Here is a 19,000-nt window from a genome sequence, read left to right on the forward strand (position 1 = left end):
AAAAATACGAAGTGTTAATTACAACTCTTATCCATTGAGAGAGGGACTTGTTCCCAGAGTAATGAAGGAAAGCATCCTTAATGAAAAAACAAAGCATTTCTTGCTGATTGCTCTACTGGTTTAGACTTAGTGCTCTGTAAGAGTATATTCCAGGGTATGCCAAAGCAAATCTGGAAATGGCAGGTTTTTTCATAGAATGGACATTCTCTCCTGTGACAGTCTCTGGTCCTGAGAAACAGAATCCTTACAGGGAAAATAAATGAGAAGGGAAAAAAAAGCATGGGAAGAAAAGCATGGATTATATGGCATTTATTGCAGCTCTCAGGGTTTTTCTTAATGTACTGAATTATAGGGAAATTAAGTTTTGGATTGCATTGCTTTCTCATATGTTATATGTATTCCTTGCATGAAAGATGCTATGCTAATATATCATTAACTTTGGCCTTTACTCTTGCTGAAAAGTAAAATGATCTTTAATTGTATATGCTTGTCAGCATCGTATTGGGAGCAGTTCTCAAACTGCAGCATATGACTGGTTGTAGGAGATTCTTCATGGAAAACTAATCCAAAATTAGCCAAATACTTGTGGGTGCCACTTCTCCTTCCGTTGCCCATGGAGTCCTTAGCACACAGGAGGCTGATCCAGCTCCACAGCACATCAGCAGTCCCTGCCCACAGAGCTGACCCAGCTGAAATGATCCCCTTCAATGAGGGTGCCAGAGCTGAAACTTGAGGAATTATCTAGCAGAAGGTTAAAAAATTTCAGAGAGAGAAATTGAATCTTTCCAAATGAACTGCTCCCCGTTGCAGCACTGCTGATTTCCTGCATTTGTATGGCCCATTGATCTTCCAGGGAATAACATTGTAATTGCTGTGTATTAGTTTTCTTTTCCTGTCACCCCTCCAAAGGAAGCTGCTGCTGCCCTGCCTAAGGAATTTCAGTCTTTGTCAGCAGAAGCACTTGGTTTTGTTGTCAGAGCTCCTTACCTGCCCGGTCTCCGGTGCCCTTTCTCTGTGCTGGTGGGAGGTGTCTCTGGTGAGTGTCAGCGGTTCAGGGGCTGCCTGTGCTCAACTGAATCAGCTCCGAGGGAGCTTGGCTGAGCTGCAGGAAACCAGCTCAAGCATTTGCATCTATGCCATGCTTAATCTGTAAATACTAATTTGGATAAGAAGGGAAATGTTTGCATGGAGAATGCATCAGCTGCCACATGTGAAGTGACATTGGTGAAATGTCAGGGAAAGGGCATTATTTTTGATTTCTTTGAAGTGATCCAAATCTTTAAGTGAGAGTCTTCCTTCCAGTTCTTCCTTCTTTTCTGTTACCCTTGAGAAAGACAACAGAATTTCTGATAGATGAACCAGAAAGTCACAGCAAAAATCATGTTGGATTTTTTTTTTTTGTTAGTATGATGACTTTCACTGAAAGTATCAGCCAAGTTTTAGGGGTTTGAGTGGGTGACATCAGTTATAAAACTTCTTTTTTACATGTTTTTAATTCTGAAATATTTTTTTTTCTACAGTTACTCTCTTTGTGGTTTTTTTCCCCCATTATTTTCTTTTTTTATCCATGGCATGAAGTGTAACTGGTTACCTTTTCACTTGTAAGCTCTGCTAGTACAGAACTACACATTGAAATTGGTACTGTAGCTGCAAGACTGTGGTGGATTTATATCTGTCCTCTTGCCTGAGCTACCTAGGTCAGTAAGAAACAGCTTGAGACATGTAGATAAAGTTTACTTTTCCTTTCTTTCAGAGCAGTGTCATTCCAGGGACTTCTCTGGACCTTGCTGACAGAAGGTTTGTCTGAGAGGTGGTGTGGTGTTGAAACACGGTCCTTGATTCATACTTGGAGCTAGCAATACACAAAATCTGAATATTTAAATTATTTTTCTTCCTTTAAAAAGGACATTTATTTTGGAATAGTATTGTCAGCAGTTGGGCAAAACTGCTTCTCCTTCCACTAGTCCTTTGACATGTGTAAGACAACAAATGGACAGAATAAAGCCTAGGAAGAAGCTGCTCCTGTCACTCATTGTTTATCACAGCTTTTGCCTTTTTTCCCTGTATTTTTTTTTTTGTCATTTCCTATGAAAGATGGCTTAGTATAGCCTATATAGCCCTTCCTCAGATTCATAACACTTAAGAATTATGTGAAAGTATACTGAATATCAAACTTCTGTTTGAATGCATTAAAGAGCTGCTTTAAAGCCAATAGTCTTTTGATAGTAAGACAGCAAAGTAAAGCATGTCTTTTTTGGGAAAAACACTGTATTTATGTAGCTGTCATTAATCATGCAGGAAATAATGGGCTGTGAGGAACTAATGAAAAGTGTTTTGGAGAATGCTTTGTGTACAAATGAGAAGGTTTGCATGATAATACAAAGATAAAGCTAATTTCATAAAGCATCTCACAGTCTGAATAGATAGTTGTAAATCAGCTGCAGTGCTGAGCAAAGGCGGTAACTACACTAACCTTTCTCATCAGATACTGATTTCTTCTTTTGACTTTTAGAATCTTAACATCTGTAATAAATTTGTGGACTCATAGAAAAATATGTATGGAAAGGAATACCAGGTGTCTAGTCAATGAACTTGGGGCTTGTGGCCAAATAATTAAATGTTGTTTTAAAAAGTAGTAACAAAACTAAACCTAAGGAGAACCGGCAAAAAGTTGGGACACAGTGTCTGAGGTGACCTTTCAAATCAAGAGAGGAGGAAAAGCCACCATCAAGCAAAGCACAAACAACCTGCACAATGCAGTGGTCAAAAAAGAGGACATAAAAATCAGTGATCAAAACAGTTATTCCTTCCCACCCACTGCCTTTGGGCAATGGGAATTCTTTTGCTGTTCTTAATGTAAGAAAGTTTATAGCTGTTTTATTTCTTTTGCCTTGCATCTATCTTCATGGTTTTGCAGCTGTACCTGTGGCCCTTCCCTGATCGTGTCCCATCCATCCTGGGCACGGAGAGCTGCTCATTCCCGCAGCCTGTCACCTGACAGAGCTGCTGTGGTGTCCTCTCCTTCCGCTGCTCCTCACGCTAAGCAGGCTCAATGCTGCCATCTCTCTGACCTTCCCACCCCTCTGTGCACGTACTGCACAGGGACACTTCCTTCCCACCCATCAGGAGAAATCCTGGAGCTGTGTGTGTACGGCATATGTATGGGCTATAGAGTTATATCCAATGTCTTTTATAGCAAGCAATGGTACAGATTCATGCCTTCAGCATTTGTTTTTGACACAGATCTGAGGGACAAGTTGCCATTGCAATGTTTCCCCAAACACAAACATACCCTTCTCCTTCCAGCCCATGCACACAGCCCTGTGCATGGTGCTGAAGGTACGTGCTGCATGAAAAGCCATTCCTTGCCAGTGGAGTCAGGACAGTGTCCCTGCAGTGCTGGCACAGCATTCCAGAAGCTCCATTTGACATCACCTTTGTGATATGCAGGACCATGACTCTGAAATATGATGATGCTTTACTATAAAGTCACCTTGCCTCCTGGTCACTGAAGTTCTTCCATGGAAAGCAGTGTCTGAAGGAAAAAGGGATTTTTCAGAAGTAGGTGTACGTGTCGTTGTTTCACTTGAGCAATGCAGTGGTACCTTTACAATTTTAATTTCTGTTCTGAGGATGTTAACTGCACCTGGAGCTGCGTCCAACACTGACTTGTTCCGTGCTCATAAATATTCTGGAACTGCCAATGTTGCTGAGATGTTGCTGGAACCTTCTCAAGAATATCCATCTAATAGTTTCCTTGGATGGAAGTACTTTCAGAAGCCTGCCAGGGTCTTTTTAATGGGAAAGATTTAATAACATGGAGCAATTGGTGAGGCAGACAAATTAACAATATGCGTGAATTTGTACTTGCATGTGAAGTATGTGCCAACATTAAAATCCCTTAACAATAAGGTTGTTTTTCCACCTCCATAAAGCCAATTATTACCCACATTATGTTGCACTGAACTCTCAGTTCCCAGACAACCTTACACTTGCTGAATGCTTCTGTTATTTAAAGATCTGAAAATTTCTGATAATTTTGTGCCAGGAAGAAAAATGAGAAATATCTGATCATATACAAAACTTTTGAGCTTATGGTTTAGTATCATTGTGTAATACATGAAAATAATTGTCTGATAAGTCCAAACAGGGACAGTGTCTTTGTGATCTTAACCAGGAGTAAAATTTTATCTCTTCTGGTCCTTTCACAGCAACAAATTTTCCTAAAAAAAGTGGAGCAAGTTCATCATTGTAGATTCAATTGTTTAAACTTGTTTGGCTGCTAAAATTTTGGAATTAGGAATGAAGGGAGAACAAGTAGAGGATTAGGAAAGTAAACTCCTTTGAGCTGTTTGCCATGAGATTAGAAGAGAGGTCAAGGAACAGGGGGAGGTAAGCATACAGAGTAGTTCTGTGCTCCCTTGTAAAACTGGTGTTTTCACAGCCTGGTAAATCCAGCAGTTGTTTCCATCTACATGTGTATGATATTTTAATTTAGTCAACAAATTTGCTTGTAGCTTCTAAGGGTCCTTTACAGGAATTTTACATCACTAAGAATCCTCTTGATTTTAAGGGTTTTCTTCCCACTGAGCTATGTGTTGTTTCCACAAGAGTAAATTATTTAGCAGCTTATCTTCAGGGTAGGTAAAAGGGCAGAGAGGTAAGTTCATCCATCGAGCACAGTGATGCTTTGCAGATGTATGTAAACAACCTTTGTGTAACTTCCATGGCTCAGAGTTTCCTGACTCAGCTGTACTGTAGCAGGAGTGTTGTTCTTGCTGGCCAGGAGCAATGTGGGGCATTGACACACCTCTCATTCCCAAGCACCACTGAAGCTTTCCTGGGGGCCCTGGTGCAGAGCACTCCCTGTAGTGTCAGACTTTAGAGAAGTCTTTACCTGTCTTTTGCCAGGGCTGCCCTTGACAGAGCACCTCAAAGCCCCTCTCTGTCTCCCCTTTCTGCCTTGTGCTTGGGGCTGCGGCTGCTGAGGGGCTTTCCTGCCATGAACAGGCAGAGTTCAGACACATCCCTGGAGGGCTGACTCAGCCCCTCTCATGATGTACTAAGAATAAAGTCCTGCTTCTTGCTTTTGAATATCATATGAAATGCTGGGCCTTGTGTTGTCCAGGGCACATCAACCTCCTTCCTTTTGTGCCAGGGCTGCTCTGGGTGTCAGAGTGTCATGGCTAACTCTGCCTGTGGGCAGTGGGGCCAGACTGGCCCCTGAGCAAGCCTCAGGGCAGGGCTCATGCTTCACCTCCTCAGGTGTCCCCCTTGGCTTGGCAGAGAGCCTGTGTTTGTCTGCTGAGCACAGCCAAGCAGTGGTGGGGCATCCTCAGGCAGGATGGTGAAACCAGCCCCTGCTGCCTGACCTGGGACTTTTGTTTAAACGTTTGGCTCCAGACACTCCAGCAGCTGATAGAATTTCGAACTAAAACTGGCAACTGGCATCCAGCTCCTCAGCTGTGTCATGTTGGGACACCCCACCGATGTGCATGAAGCAGTGAGACTAAGACTTTTTACTCCTTGACATCAGACTCTCCTAATTTCTGTCATTTTCAGGAACTCTCTGCCTGTTTCAGCTACAAGTTCTGATATTGTATTTACCTGCTCCTCCCTTAAATGCTTCTAGGAGGAAGCAGTCCCTGAAGCCCACTTTCCCTCTCTATATTATAACTGGATTAAAAACTTAGGGAAAGCATCCTCCCTCAGCCTTTTTTCCCCAATGGAAGCAAAGCTCAAACTGTAGTTTTTTTCAAAACTCTAGTGCATCCTTGCTGATGGTTTTACAGCTTAGAGCAATGTTTTTTCATATTTCTCTACAGTTTTCTCTAGAATACTAACTTAATTTTTTGCCTTCTGCTGGCACTTCTGGTTATGCATTTGAACTCCACAAGTCTTGTAACGTTCACCCTATGGAAGTATGTTCAGCCCTACTCTTAAGAATGATTTCTGCTTGAAATTTTGCTCCTCACAAGGTTTTTTCCGTTTTTTGGACACTCTGTTTCTTATTTCAGAGGTGTCAGTGATATATCTCCTGTTTTCTCCTTTGCAGGAAAAAGAAAAAAATACATCCTTAAAAAAAGATTTGCAGGGATATTTTTTGGAAGAAGTTTGTGTGTGTTCAGCCATCTTATTCAATGCATTTTATCAACTGAGATGAGGAGTTTTGTGCAGTGGTAAATCCATACTGGATGGGAACTTTCATGTTCAGAACCAGCATGTTCATGTTCAGTGATAAATAACTGTAGGAAATTCTAAAGGATGTTGTGGATTTTGTGGTACTGAATGTGTAGCCAGAATCTAATCTGGTCTTCTAAAGGTGTGAATCATCAGTAGATAAGGGCAAAGTGGAAAAATACTAAGTTGATGAATCATACTTGAAACTGAAATAAAGCTGAAACAGCAGTTCCTTTGTACACACCCCCCCCCGCCTTCACACATACAAAAAGGCTTTAAGTCAGAAGAACATCCAGGTCTTTGCTCCTATTGCCAGAGAAAAGTAGTTTGGGAATGATCTGTGTCCTGGTAAAGCCCCTGAGCCAAAGACCGTCCTTGAAATCTTTCACACTTGAGCATCTCTATTGCTCCTATAATTCTCAATATACATTTCTTCCTTTATCTTTCCACAACACTAATAATGATATTGTATCTCCTATTACACCCTAAGAACAAAAATTATCCTTATCTGGCTGATTTGGGAAGCTGATTTTCTCTTCAAAGGTTCTTGAAACGCAAAGCCAGAGAGGTTTGCTCTCCAGCAGTTTTAATGAGGGATCATGGAGTGCAACACATTGTCATGTTTTGCAGCCACATTTAGTCCTTACTTTACCCCTCTCACTAAGTTTTAGACACGTTGGAAAGATATCTCTAGCATTTATTTGGATAAATGGGCAGATGTTCAGCTGCAGTAAATCGGCACAGTTTTATTTCAATGGGCGCGTTTACCCTGTGTGAATGTTGAGCTCCAATAATTAGCTTAAACTGTGTTTAACTGTTAAGGTAACCTTGGATTTGTTTTCCTTGTGGAAAATTGAATTTCTGTTAGGTGAAATGTTAGTGGCAAAAGTGCTCCAAAGAGTATGAATATGAATTTGAGTCTGCTTATATAGACCTTACATAAATTCCTCATGTAAATTACATCTATGTGCTAAGGGAGTAGATAAAATGCTGTGTGACCCTGAAGACAGTGCAGATGGCAAGTTACAGACAGCAACTATTTGAAATACCAGTTCTGGTCAAAAAAATTGCAGGTAGAACATATGCTGAGCTGTGTTCCAGTAAAATTCTGGGTAACAAGCCTAGTGAGGAAGTTTGCAAGTAGCCAGGAGGCATAGCATTTCTCCAGGATGGTGAGATCTTTCATTCATCCAAACTGGGGATATGCCTGGAGAACGTTTCTTCAGGGGGATTGCACAAGCAAAGGTTCTGCCTGTGAATGATGCTTCACATCCTGTCAACACTGGAACAAACCAGGGGAAGGAAGGAGCAGTCTCTGGGCCCTGGGATCAGTGTGCTGGACTGGGACACGCTGTTGGAAATATATCCCCTGGACACAGGAATACATGTAGCTTAGCAGACTGGATATAGTACCCTCTTTATTGTCTGAAGAATTAATAGTCTACAGCACGTCACAGCATTTCCTCAGTTTGGGAAAGTCTGCCTGGAGACATTTGCTGATGTTCTCTCATCCCCTTACAGCAGCAAGATGAAAATCAAACCATTTGCTCAAACTGCAGCCCTTAAAAATTACAATCCAAAGTGATACAGGTTAATGGGCAGTAGAAAGACATTGAGAATACCAAAAATTTCAAAACCAGCTTATACAAAACACAAGAAAATGTAGCACTGATCCAGGATAGGGAAGGATAAATGGATAAGCTTGCAGCCCACAAAGACAACTGCATCCTGGACTGATCGCACATTGTGGGCAGCAGATTGAGAGAGGCCACTCTCCTCCACTCAGGTGAGATCTCACCTGCAGAGCTGCATCCAGCTCTGGGGTCCCAGCACAGGAGGACCTGGAGCTGTGGGAGTGAATCCAGAGGAGGTCATGGAGATGCTCCAGGGCTGGAGCCCCTCTGCTCTGGAGCCAGGCTGGGAGAGCTGGGGGTGTTCACCTGGAGAAGAGAAGGCTCCAGGGACACCTTAGAACCCCTTCCAGTGCTTAAAGGGGCTCCAGGAGAGCTGGAGAGGGCCTGGGGACAAGGGCTTGAAGTGCCAGGACAAGGGGGAATGGTTTCCCAGTGCCAGAGGGCAGGAATTGTTCCCTGGGAGGGTGGGGAGGCCCTGGCACAGGGTGCCCAGAAAAGCTGGGGCTGCCCCTGGATCCCTGGAAGTGTCCAAGGCCAGGTTGGATGGGGCTTGGAGCAGCCTGGGATAGTGGAAGGTGTCCCTCTCCCTGTGGAATGGGAGGAGTTTAAGATCCCTTCTAACCTAAACCATTCCATGATTCTGGTAATTAGAGTAAAGGGAATAAAGAGCTTTGTTTTCCTACCCAAATCCTGGCCCAGACTTTGGCAAACTCAAACCAGAATGTGGCAGAACTGAACATAAACAGGAGAGGCTACAAAATACTTTTCTGACCTGCTCTGTGTTCCAACACTGCCATTACTGGCATACAAGAGAGAGAGATTTGATTGTGTCCAAGGCCAGGTTGGGTGGGGCTTGGAGCAACCTGGGATAGTGGAAGGTGTCCCTGCCCACGGCAGAGGGGGGAACTGGATGGGCTTTAAGGTCCCTTCCAACCTGAACTGTCTACAATTCTGTGAAATTGTCCACCTGATTTGGATTTGCCCGGCCCCCCAGAGGAAAACTGTCAGAACTAGGTGCCTGTCTAAGGGGAGTTACTAACAGCGTGCACTTTGGGCACTTTTACCACAGACAACGTTTGGGAATGTAGCCCAGGCTTCAGGAGCCTGGAGTCAAAAAGGAACAGCTGGGTGGCAAATCCATACATGTACATTTGTGCATGTCTGCCTGGCTGCAGAGCTGAGGTTTGTGTGCTACTGCTGCCCTGCCACCAGGTAGCCTAAAGGTGGGTCCTCTCTATAATGATTTTAAGTAGGTCAGGTATTTTCATGCAGCTACTGCCAAAGTAAATACATGACTTCTGCATTAAAACTTTCTCATAATATAGACATTGAATCCTGTTTTGAATCCTCTAAAAACCAAAGAATCAAACCACTTACATAAGGTGGTTTTTCTAGTGTTTACTTTTAATCCTCATTAAGAAAAAGTATGTCCTGATTGCAGGTAGTTTCAGCCTCCAGCAGTTTCAACTTTTCCTGCTATTTTTGACTGGAAAGCTACCTAATCTGAAGTTATTTTCCCATGGAATCTGTCATAATGTGTTTTAAGCTGTTGTAAACCATGATCAAGTCATCTCTGTGACTGTTCTTGAATAAACCAAACAGCTTGAGCTTCCCAGAAGTTTCAGTGTGATGATTTCCAAAGTTTTCCATGTTTCACACACACATCTTTTTTTAATTAATATTATTTTTTTCTAAAGCACACACAAAAGGGGCACAGGACTTCATTAATGTATTTTGCAGAAGTAATACACTTCTTTTACCACTCTGATGTTGCTCTGGTTATATTTTAAATAAAATCAGTTTGAGTGTTATTCTGCAAGGTAATTACTGATTCACTGCTGGCAAGGCTCCTAAGGACTCCTTGGGGTATGGATTCTGTTTTATGGCATGCAGGATCTTTCTTTTATTAGCACTCAGTGCAGGTAATCACTTCCTAATATTCATTTAAGTGTTGACATTTGTCCTCTCACTTTTCCTCATGATTGATTTCTGCTTTGTAAAACTTTCTTTTTAGAGGGTTATGGATCAGATGAATGACAACACCAAAATTAGGAAGGTGAGATCTTTGGGGCTCTAGGTTTTAGTGTGCAGGAGACCAATAGGACATACTGTTGCTGGGTCAGAAGGAGCTGGGGTATCTAATTCAGCACAATTGGGAAATACAGGCAAGAAGGGAGCATGGACAGAATAAGTACCTGTCTTGGGGTGACTTTATGATGTTGTATCCCATATCGCTGTTCTATGCCCAGAAATTAATTTTTTGCCTTTTCTGTGCCTTTAAACTGAGCCTGAGAGAGGAGAGAGGAAAAAAACCCAGAGAACTTTCAAAGCAGTGTTTCAAGGACACACAGATATACACACAGACTCCTCTTGCTTCTAGCAGCAGCGGCGGGAGGAAGCACCCGGCTTGTTTTTTTTCAGCCAGCTTTCGGCCAGTTTTTTGGCTCCTTTTCCTCCGGAGAGTTGAACTTGTTTTCCTGGGACTCCGATTTTTCCCTTCTTCTCTGCTGGACGGTTTCAACATCAGAATACATTGGGAAGACTTTCCACTGAGGCCTTGGCCCTGGAGGTGGGCCCACCCCCCTGTCCCAGCTCCGAGGAGGAGGGGAGAGGCTACCTACGGAAGGAGTCTGAAATTTTCCCAGGTTTTTCTCTCCACAGTGAGAGGTTTTATTATTTAGCATTATTATCCTTTTTCTGTGTGTTTGTTAATTAAATAGTTTTTATCTCTTTCACTTTCCTTTGAGGAATATTTATTTTTTCCCGAACCTGGTAGGGGAGGGCTGGTTGTAACCTGCCTTCTCTCAGAGGATATATTCCCAAATTTGCCCAAACTGACACAGTACCAAAAAAGAAAGAACAGAAGAACAGCTGCCTCAACAGTCCTTTCTAGAGAGGACACTGACGGTATTTCTGCAAAAGGAAATGCAGGAGATTGATTACAAAAAGTGTGAGATGGGCAGGAGGAAGAGGCTTAGGTAGCAAAAGAAGGCAACTGCTTGGGTTTTGGGGAGTTCTTTTTGCTGTAGGCCAGGGAGCTGAGTACCACAGGGTTTCTGACAGGCAGGGAAAGGATGCTGCGGGCTGCTCATCAACAATCAAGGCTGGAGAAAATGAACAAGATTATGGCAGCAAAGGTTATTCTCAAATTGTTTGGATAATTTCATGCTTGCACTGGAGAAATTTATATGCAAGTCTTTGCTAGGAGAAAGGGACCCATTTACCCATAGGTTACAGACAGACACAGACACAAATATGTATATTTTTTTGTTAGAAGATTAAAAATGTTTTGTAAATCATAAGAGTTTTATTTTTTTTAGTGAGGGAATTTAGTATTTGGAGGAAATTAGTATTTGAAAGTAAAGGTGAGTTAAGAAATTTCAGCTCAAAATTATTTTTGACATATTTTCTTGGAATACTAAATAATTCTTTCATGCCATCATTGGCTTCTCAGAACAAAGATTAAGTAATATAAAAGGCTGGTAGAAGCATAACTTTTTCTTTCCTTTTTGGGGGCAGATTGTTTGCTAGCAAGAGTCCCTGGAATCATCAGTTTCTCTGCCCTGAGGTGAATTCTTACACAAAGAAGTCAGCAGGATTGGGTAGACTCAGTAGTCCAGAAAAGCTATTAGCCGGAGAAGATAGCTTGATTATATTTTTCGGCTTCAGTACACTTCTGAAAAATGTTGGAAATGAAAGAAAATGGGATGTTTATATTCTTTGCATACAAGGATGCCAGTAGCTGTTGCTGGGTGTTATCCACAGAGACAGTTGGAATAGAATGTCTGAAAAAAGGAACCCTCGAGGCTTCCTGGAGCAGTGCTTGCCAACTACAAAGTGTCGCCATGTTGGGTGTCCAATGTGAAATGACTATCCAGAGGGTATTAATTGGAAAGCGTGTTAGCAATCACAGGCAGAGCAAGCTGGGAGTGTCCCAGTGCCCCAGGCCAAGACATGGAGAGCTCAGCCTTCAAACAGAAAATAGGAGCCACCTTCCCTGTGTGCTGGCACCTGCATATTCCAGTGGAATCTGTGATAGTAACACAGAGTGTCCAGGTGTTGTGGCTGTCATTTAATCACAGAGTGAGGGTTTCTGTGTCCATAAACAGGAAAAGCAGGAAAGCAGTAGGCTGGGGGAGAGGGTTGGGAGAAGTGACCTTGTGTATCAGTCTCCAAAGCAGAGCCCCAGCAGCCTGTGCCTGTGCAGGTCACCTCAGCCCGGGAAAGGCAGCTGGCTCCTTGGCTCCTACCCAGAGCTCAGGTAACTTTGTGCTGCCTCGAACTGCCTGCACAGTCCTTGAGCAAGTCCTCATCATTTCCCCTAAACCCAGTTTTGCTTCTTTGAACTCCTTCAGCTCTCAGCACCTGGCCGTTGGTGTGCAGTTCCCCTGGGTCTCCTGTATTATCCTGTGTTCCACTTCTAAGGCCACATTTATCATCTTGTTCATTTATGTCTACTCTGCATCCTTGCCCCGGTTTTCCTGGTCTCAGCACTGTTCCATGGTCCTGTTTTTCCGTGCCACATCGTTAGGCTGGCACTGTTCATGGTCTTCCTGCACAGGATAACTGCTTGCTATCACTGCCCATATCAAAGTTATGGTTGCACCACATGATTTTATAATGCAAGCAAAGCATAAAAAGCCATTTAGTCATTACAAAATTGCTGTTACAGCTAAAGAAACTGAAATAATGCTCCAGGCAGGCCTGGGAAAACTTGGAGAAAGTAAGTTTCTGTCGTCAGGCTTTGCAGTGACCCTGTGGCTGGGGACTGCTGGTGGCAATACTGTATGGATGGGATAAGAGGCTCCCTTGCCTCTGGGCATCTCCATCAGGAACCATTCCCATGGCGGTGTTTAAAAAAGAGAAGCTCTTTCCCTTTTGTAAGTCCCTTCCCTCTGAGTGCTGGGGAATCTTGTATCTCTCAAGGTTTGCAACAAGAGACCTTCCCAGTTTTTGTACATCATATAAAACAGGGACTCTTTTAGTGGTTTTGGTAAAAAAAGGGCCACCTTTTGCCACTGATCTTTTTTATGTTCAAAATGGGGAGCATCACTCCATTAAACCTTACAACACAGGAGAAGCTCTTACAAGGTGCCTGCTATGTACTCAGTGAATTGGACAACAAAATGTTTCATCCTTCAGCTCTTTCATCCTATTTTCCCATGTCCATCACTGATACCCTTTCCCCTGGTCCTGGGACCATGATGGACACTTCTCTGGTTGCACAAATGTTTTCCAGATCCTAGGGCAGTGCAGAGGTTTGTTGTGGCATTACCTATGTGTGCTTACAGTGCACATCCACTAAAGCAATAATTTGCCGTCACTGTTTCTTTTAGAGGGAAGTGCTTGTAAATCCCACAGGCCTGTGAGGTCACCTTGGACAGAGGTGTCTACAGCCCCCAGAGCAAGTGGGAAGTTTCCTTGTGGGGAAGTTCAGTGTCCTGCACAGGGTAAGAAGTTTTGGGTTCCAAACTTGGCCAGTCTTCCATCAGCTCCTGCCCCTAGGGCAGAACAATCTAGATAATCCTGCTAGCCTGAATGAGATCAGAAATGAGCTCAGCAAGATGCACAGCTACAGAAACCCACAACCACCTGTTAACATTCTGTCAGTCCAGAATGAGTCAAAATTTACTTGCAAATTCTTTGTTTTGTGAAATGCATTTGTTTTACCTCAGCAGAAAAGAATGTCTTAAATCAGTGTGATGCTTTGATTCTACTGTGAGTCTAACTGGAGATTCGATTTCAAGATCTCTCTTAATATATAAGTTAGTTGGAGACAGCTTTAATTATCAATAGCTAGCAGGTAGGAAATTATTAACTTGGATGCCAGTATAATGATGTAGACAAATCAGGTTATTTTTTTCAGAATTAAAGACAATGTTATGGCATCAGCTGGCTCTTTTTACCTAACATGGACAGAAAAAATTAAGACCTTTGTCTTTTTACGAGCAATAAAGCTACTGAAAGACAAACGTTGGAAGAAGGGAGTCTTACTGCTTGGGGTTTTTTCCCAGTTTTGTGGTTTTTAATGTTCTGCTATGGTTGAACTTAAACTGGCTTTTATTGCTCATGGGATTGCCCTCAAAACATCAATTTCATCCAGCACTGATTTTACGTATGTCCAACTGCATGATTTCTTTAAGCCATGAGCCAAATTGAGGCCAACACGTGTATCATAAACAGCAATGCTTTTAATTCTGGTCTTCATCTCCCTTCAGTTTCATGTGCTCCTAGCCCTCTACAAGCACTCTGCTATCTATATATTTCAGAGAAAATGTTATAAATCTGTGATGGATGATTGCAGAAAACAAATCTTTGTAAAGTAATAGCTTGACGGAAGATACATCTCAAAGAGGCAACACTGCAGCCACAGTTAATGGCTAGAGCCTGGGAACAGCCAGGAGGAATATTGCTCCATTTCAACAATGGATGAGAGGATCATCAAGTAAATCAGATCTCAATAAACAAGAAGCTAGTTAAAAGCTTCATAAACAATACATGAATGAGAAAAAGATTGCTGTGGAGCAAACAATTAACCAGAGAGAGAGCTGAAAAGTAGTTAATGACACGAGCATAATAATTACGACGTCTAATGACAACAAAATCAGGAAGACAATACTGTCTTCCCATGAAGTAAGGCATTCTGGCATGGAAAAGTTTAGAATTCATACTGTATTATTTTAATAAAGAATTTTTTGAATAGAGTCTAGTTGTGCAGGGATCTTTCCTGCTGTTATGATAGCAAAAAAAAAAAATTCAAATTTCAAAAGCCACAAAACCCCCCCATTCATTTACCAGAACTGTGGAAAGGTAAATCTCCAGTGAGTGCCTTTCTCCTGACCTCTTTTCCACCCAATATATTGGGTTTCTTACATGTCCCCTTAGTAACATTTTATAAAATTAAAAATAAATGAAAATATATGTGCTTATTTGAAACCTAGCTAAGAAGGGTTTCATGAGACAGGATAAATAACAGCTTTCAATGCTGATGGCCTGGAATGCTGTATGGAAATTCATGCATATCCTTCAAAGGAAATGGTAAGTGGACCAACAATAACAACAATAATAACAATAGTAACTACAATAAAACTAGTAATAATATAACTGTTGTTGTTGTTGTTATTATTTCATATATGTTGTTCTGGGAGGGAGAAACAGCTTTTCTGGCTCCTAGAGGTATGCTCCTGGTGCAGGTGTGTACAGTGATTTGACCCAAAAAGGATGTGCTAAAAGCACAATTGGCTTTTAAAAAATAGATTAAAGAGATATTGGAAATACAGGTAGACTCCCTTAGAGAGGAAACTGGGATTTTAAAATCTCAATCGGCTTGATTTTCTTGAAGTAGAAAAATATGAAAAATGTCTGCAATAAAATTAGATCTTTTTATAAGTCAGTCATCCTCTCTGGGAACAGCCAGTCAAATTCACAAATCAACCCATTATGAAGATTCTGAGACTTGGGATAAGGATGTCTGGGATTATAGTGGTGAGAATTTTAGTGCCACCTCTGACTCTTTCCCTTTTTGGCCATTAAGACTGAAGTTACTAATGAGGGTGAGTATGGCAGTGCTTACAACTCCTTGGTGTCCTGCAAAATTGGCTGAATTGCAGGAGTATTCCAAGCATTTGGAAGAATCCAAGATGGAATATGTGTGACAGAATACAATTGGCAAGTCTGTCTGACTGGGGAAGATTGATTTTTATGGAGTGAGGAAGAAAAGGAAGTGTATTGGGGTTCTGGTGTGTTTTTAACCAGAGATCATGATTATTCTTTAACTGCATGGGTGGTATATTGGGCAGGAGGGACAGATAAGCAGGATAGGGGAGATCCACTGGTTTTTAAAACTACTGGACTCTCTGATCTCTGGCTTCTGTGCAGGATGAAATACGGGAGGTTCGTGTTCAAAACACCACAGCTCCTGAACATTCCACAGCAAATATTCCTATCTGGCTTTTTGGGGAAAAAGAGTTAACTAAGGTTGAAGTGCTTGCGGGGGCCACCCAAACACAACTTTAAGGACTTGATTTATTTTGTGGGTGCACCTGGAAAGTCCTGTGTGAAAATTTATGGAGTTTCACAGTGAGACGTACTGGTTTGCTGAGGTTAAAAATAGAATCCAAATGAATGTGAGACAATTCAGGCTCTGAAAAGTTTATCAGTCTATTGAGATACCAGTACCCCTGCCTTCTTCTAAAATATCTAATGTAAAACAATACCCCCTGCCAGCAGCAGCGCTTATAGGGACTGATGGAGGGATTGGCAGAGTCCTTAAAAAGAGGCATCATTAAAAGGATTCATCTGCCTCTTAATTCACTCGTGTGTCCAGTAAAGAAGCCTGCTTGTTTTATAGTTGTTTGCTGGTGTTTGGATGGCAACGCAGACCCATTAACAGCTGCAGCACCTAATGTTGCAAATTTAACAGCCATGGATTGCAGTACGAGATCCAAAAGATATGTTCTTTATGGTTCCCTTACAAGAGGAGGACAAAGAGGAATTTGCTTTTCCCAGGAAGGTGTATAGTATCCCTTTAACAGGCTCCCTCAGGGGTATAAACCTTCACCCACTGCTGCTCATGCTGCACTTGCTGAGTTGTTACCATCTCACTCCTCCTGGCTGTGAAACTGTACCAACATATGGATGACATCTAATTGGAGGAGATTCCTGTGAAGAGGTGGGGGAAGGAGCACCAGCTGTATGGGGAGCATTGTATGAAGCAGAAATTGAAATTCCACCCAAAAAAATGCCAAGGATCAAGTAAAGAAATAACATTTGGGTACTTGGATAGCAGGCAGTGCAGTTGTTCCTCCAGACACTTTAAAGGCAATAGAACAAATACAGATGCTCCAATCTAAGAAAGAATTACAGTTAATGGGAACTTTAGGGTACTGGAGAAAACAAGTATTTGGTGCTTCTATCATTCCTCTTTACTCTGAGCAGTGCAACAGGCTGAGAAGATACATCAGGAACAAACTGTACCGCCTGTACAAACCAGAGAACCATTTAATTTGCTGGAGTCTATTTTACAGAGGTCTGCTCTCCCAGAAGGAGTTGCACAAAAATCCGCAGTCAGGAAATGGAATGCCTCCCTAATGGCAACTGCAGGAGGAATAGATTAACAGAAGGACCAACTGAAGTTTCTAAATTACAAATTACTATCAATGCAGATCCATTAGCATTGCAACAACCTTTCAAACCCTCGCCAATTTTAGATGCACCTCCCCTTACTGAGGTGATGCCAACAGAAGATAGTTGGTTCACTGATGTCTCAACAAAGAGGGTAAGTGGTAAATGGCAATATAAGGCAGTTGCATTAAACATCAACACAAACAAACAAGTAATAGAAGAGGGTGAAGGTAGTGCACAAGTAGGAGAGTTAAGAGCAGCTGTTTGAGCAGCATCAGAATGGAGCAAAAATAATCTATGTGAACTCCTGTGCTGTTGGGCTGGTGCCACCCAGTGGGTCTGCCAATAGGAATTACTAAATTGGGACGTAAATAAATCTTCCATCTGGAGATCTCAAGACTGGCAATTATTAAATATAGCTAGAAAAATGCCATTCAGAATAGGATGGCTCAAAGCCCATGCCAAGGATAACAAACCAGCCACAAACCGGAATTGAAAGGTGGATGAATTAACTAAAAGCAGGGAAGTAGAGGTAAGAGATTCCTCAAATCAGGCATGGTACTGATTGGGAGAATGGTACCATCAGAAATTAGGACACACTGGTAAGGAAGCACTTTGCTTTGCTGCACAGAGCAAAGGTTGGCCCCTAAACAGGAAAACCTGTGCAACCATTCTTACAGAATGCCGTCAGTATAGACTGAAATTACAGTTAGAACACCCTGCTAAAGCACCACCCCTGCATATCAGTAAAGGCAAAGCTCTACGGTCCACATGGCAAATTGATTCCATGGGGCCACTCAGACCCATGGAATCTGCAGGACATGATCCATCCTCACAGGTGTAGGAGGAGTCTTGGGCTGTGCATGGCAGCCAAATGCCAAAGAGCTGATGGGCAGAGCACAATAAGAGGACTCTCATTGTGGTTCTCAAACCTGCCTACTCCTGATACCAACCAAAGTGATAATGGCTCATGTGTCTCCTGTAAGGAGGTACAAGAACAGGCCAAACAGGAAGGAATTCAATGGGTATTCCACACCCCATGCTACCCCCAGTCCAATGGAATCAGAAAGACCTAACGGCTTATTGAAAAAGAGCCTTAAACCACACACCTGGCCAGGATTCTCAACTCCCCAAAATACTTCAGCATCTAAATAACTGGTATGGACCTACCAGGAGCTCTGTGAGCTGAGGATTCCTTGCAAAACCTGAATCAGGTGCTCCACCTTCCATCAAAGGGGAACATCTGACAGGACTACATCCAGGACAGCCTGTCATGGTAAAATTACCCCAAACTGGAACTTTGCCTGTGACTCTGACTAAACCTCATGGCCCACCTGCTTGGGAAGCTACTGAAAACAGTGCTACAAAACATGGAGTTAGTGCACGGTGCATTTTTCCTTCTTTGTAATGGGGTAACCTGTCTGAGCAAACCCTGTTGAGACTTGTTTTGTCTTACTTTTTCAAAAAATGATCTTGGGAATGATGCCAGCACATCTCCACTGAAGATCAAGTTATTCTTCTCCCAGGAGGAATCAGTGCCAGAATGAGCCAGGCTGGGCACACACATCGCCAAGCCCGACCCACAGGAGGGAGACCCTCACTTTTCCTATCTGTAAATGGTCGCTACGGCAACAGTTGTACCCACGCTTGAGCCTGAATGCATTTCAGTGACAATTCCTGATAAAACAAGTTATAATTGGTTAAATCTTGAATTTGGCAGAGGGAAATTTCACTATAATATGTGAAATACAACCTCCAACTACTGAAGAGGAAATTTGTTTACTCAGTTTCCAATACATGCCCTTCAAAAAGCAGAGCAGATATTACAAGACCAGTAAGCTGCTCAGAGCGTTACATGGAAAAAATATATGGAAAAGGACGTGGTAACATGTGGTGGTGTAATGTATCCACAACCGTAACTGGACTACTGTATTTTGGCACAACAAAACATAATCCTCCCAATGTATTCCACCACTTCCCAGGCTCTTGATAAGACCGGTGAAACCTTATCTCCACAAGTTTCTAAAACTGGACCCTATACCAGGTCAGCTACCAGTGCTATT

This window comes from Corvus kubaryi, unplaced genomic scaffold (genome assembly GCF_017639235.1).
Source record: "Corvus kubaryi isolate FWS band 111438036 unplaced genomic scaffold, C.kubaryi_AGA036_p1.0 126, whole genome shotgun sequence".
Taxonomy (NCBI): Eukaryota; Metazoa; Chordata; class Aves; order Passeriformes; family Corvidae; genus Corvus; species Corvus kubaryi.